Source organism: Ochotona curzoniae, unplaced genomic scaffold (genome assembly GCF_017591425.1).
Source record: "Ochotona curzoniae isolate NIBS_2020 unplaced genomic scaffold, NIBS_Ocur_1.0 contig_1482, whole genome shotgun sequence".
Taxonomy (NCBI): Eukaryota; Metazoa; Chordata; class Mammalia; order Lagomorpha; family Ochotonidae; genus Ochotona; species Ochotona curzoniae.
Window position 1 is genome coordinate 8,987,741 of NW_024465100.1, and position 3,563 is coordinate 8,991,303.

Here is a 3,563-nt window from a genome sequence, read left to right on the forward strand (position 1 = left end):
GTCCCGCTTCCCATCCAGCTCCCTGCTTGTGGCCTAGGAAAGCAGTAAGGGACAGCCTTGGGACTCTGCACCAGCATGGGAGAACCAGAAGAGGCTCAGGGCTCCTGACGTCGGATTGGCTAATTCTGGCCATTGCAGCCACTTGGGGAGTGAATCAGCGGATGGAAGATCTTCCTCTCTGTCTCTCCTCCTCTATATACCTGATTTCCCAATAAAAATAAATAAATCTTGGGGGAAAAAAAAAAACATTTCTCACACCAAAAGGTAGACAGAATAAATTAATCAAACATTCATACCTATCACCCAAAAAGAGGCACTAATATTTGTTCTTCTTAAACAAGGAACTATTTTTTAAATAAAAATAGCTGAATTTTAAAATTTAATCATCTAATTCTACTTAGATGATGAGTTCTAATCACAAAGAATCACTTTTCAGTGTGCCTTCAGACGCATATAATGGAATGTCTTCTGTTTTTAAACGTTTTTTCCATTTCTTAACCATTTTCCTCTGTTAGAGAAGCGTGGTCGTCTCCTCCTTTAAGGTGTTTCTTACCCATCAGTCACAAGAAAAATGATTTTGCCACGTTGCTTCTCCCACAAAAAAAGCCATGGTGCACATAGCAACAGGAAATATTTCTATGATATTCTACGCTGTACTAATAAGGCAATAAAATTACTAACCTACTTTACGAGTATAAGTAAAGAGGCTGAGCACGGTAGCCTGGTGACTAAATTCCTTGCCTTGCAAGTGCCAGGATCCCATAAGGGCGCTGGTTTGAGTTACAGCTGCTCCACTTCCCATCCAGCTTCCTGCCTGTGGTCTGGGAAAGCAGTCGAGGACGGCCCAAGGGTTTGGGACCCTGTGTCTGCATGGCAGACCCAGAGGAAGCTCCTGGCTCCTGGCTTTGGATCAGCTCAGCTCTGGCCATTGCAGCCACCCAGGGGCGTAAATCAGTGCTGCTTCCAGAGGTAATAAAACTTAGAATTCTGGGTTTGAGGGGCCTCATTGTAAGCAGAGGTGAAAGCAGTCCCTGAACCCTGGTGTTACAGAAGAGATGGACTCTGCTTTCATTATGCACTCACCGCTCACAGTGTGAGCTACAGGCTAGGTTTTAGGATGAGTCTGTGTGCAAGTATTTACAAAGCAATGTTGAAGAACCAGGACTTTCTAAATATTTAATTTTGAAAATCTGACTGATTCATACGAGCACCCAATCCCAGTGTCCTTAGTGTGACTACAGTGATGAGCTTGACCACGCTACAGCAGCTCAGAGAGAACCCATTTATCCTCAGTTATGCTAAATGCGCACAGCATTTGGACATCTGTTGAGTGGATAAAGTTACAGCAGAAAAGCTGCCGTCTTCACAAATGGATAATGAACAGGTCAGCCAGTTGCCTCCAGAGCTCAAAAATAATGATGGGTCAGTCAGGCATCTGATCTACCAAGTCAGACACCAGAGTCCCACATCAAAGTACTGGAGTTCAATAACCAGCCCAACTCCTGATTCTGGAATCCTGTTAACAGGGAAGTAAGACATTCCTGCTACCAGGCTGGGTGACCTGGATTGGATTCCAGGCTCCCATTTCAGTCCAGCCCTGTCCCTGCAATTTTGGGCATTTAGAGAATGAAGCGGTGATGTCTCCGTCTCTCTCTTTCTCTCTGTGCCTGTCAAATAAAGCGATAAGAATTTTTAAGTTATGGTAGCCGTGTCCCATAGACAGCAGAGGGCGATACCTGGGCCGATGATGAGGTCTATCATGAAACTCTCCAGAGTTTCCCTTGTTTGGACGCCTGAACTCTCCCTCAGGTCTCCCTGGGGTGGCGTCTGTCCCTGAAAGGCAGGGCGCTAACCAAGCCCAGAAGCAAACAGAGCGCGCTTTTCTTTCCCCTCTTTCCATCCCAGCTGAGAAGCTGCCAGCCTGAAACCCCCAGACACCAGAGACTCACACTCAGCCCTTCCCTCAAGCACAGAAATAATTCACTCACAAGACCAGGTCTCTCGGGTTATTACTGTAACTTGGCAGGAAAAACCCCAAGTTCTGATATGGCAATGGGTGCCAGTGGAATCAGGCAGAAAAATAATATATATATATATTCTGAGTTGCCCAAGTCCAGGTGCCAGGTGGTTTCCTGGCCCAAAACCAGGCTCCCTGAATAGCCAGGAGTAACACAGTGTTTTGTAGAGCTTGCTTCTAGGGAAGGTATTCATGTAGTGGGGATATTCAAGGAGGGGTTCTGCATATCCACAAGGGGCAGGCGTGAATGGCCAGTCAGTCATGTGCACTCTATTATTCATTTGACAGTAGAAGCTCAGCATCACAGCAAGGGGCACTGGACTTTCTGTATCAGAAAGGTGACGGTTAGGACGAGACTACTATGTGAAGACAGAAGCCTTAACCTCCCTTGGGCCAGATCTGGGCCTGAGGTTTCTTATAAAGCACGGTTCGTTAAGGGAATATGTCTTTATCCAATCACACAGGAGTTGTGTCCACTTCCAAGGGCATCAGGTTGATTTTAGCCGGCATCAGGAAGGGCAGCGTCTCAGCCCTTTACTTCCCTTGAAATTTGTAGATATGAGAAATAAGGAACAAACTCTAAAAGGGAAAACCCAATACTTAAAATAAGAAGTAGCTTGGTTTTAATGCTTAGCACATAACCTGTTTTCAACTTGCTTTCCTAAGGTTTTCCACCTATTTCCAATCATTAAAAACTCATCTCCGTTTCCAAGGAGCTTTAAGAAAGAGAAATTCTACCAATACAAATGGAAAGGTTTAAAATTCTCCTTTCATTTACTGAAGCTCTAAACAACAAAGGAGCTTACATATAGCTAAAATTCGCCAGATATAAAAACTGGCTAAAATTACATTCCCTGCCCACCTTCCCCCCACCCCCGCCCCCACCACCATAGCCTCTGAGACTTATCTGGCTGTAGCCCTGAGGCTGCTCCAGGGGCCAGGCTGGGGTCTGGAATGCAAGCCACCACGTCCCCTGCCATGCCTGCAGGCCCTCACTCTTGCTTCTTCCAGCACTCAACCGACCAGTACTGACGCCCTTGTCCTTTGCATCCACATGCTTCAGAATTATCGGCGCTGCCTCTTAATTCATTAGTCATTACATGTACTTGCCATTATACTATTTGGTATTTCCTCCATCCTGTCTGCGTCCATCTAAAAATAATATGCTAGTTCTAGAAGTTCGTGGAAAAACTAAATCAAACATTTATTCTGGTGCCAACATTTTTGAAATTCACACAGTTCTGTTTTGATGGAATGAGTTTTCATGAACTTCCCAAAGATGCCTCGGATACATAGATTTTACAATTTTTAACAATCAAAACTTTTAATTATATGTTTCACCAAATTTTTTTTTCAAACAGAATTGCTCTGGCATTCCTTACATCAGTCTAGAATACAGTCATTTCTTTACCGATCTTAGGAAATTTCAGAAAACTGAAATGAGACCACCCAAAGATAGGTTTTTAGTTTTCTGTGTTATGAAAGTACCTTGTAATAAACAGCAGGGTTTGGGCTCCTGTTAAAACCCCACGAGCACACAGAGATG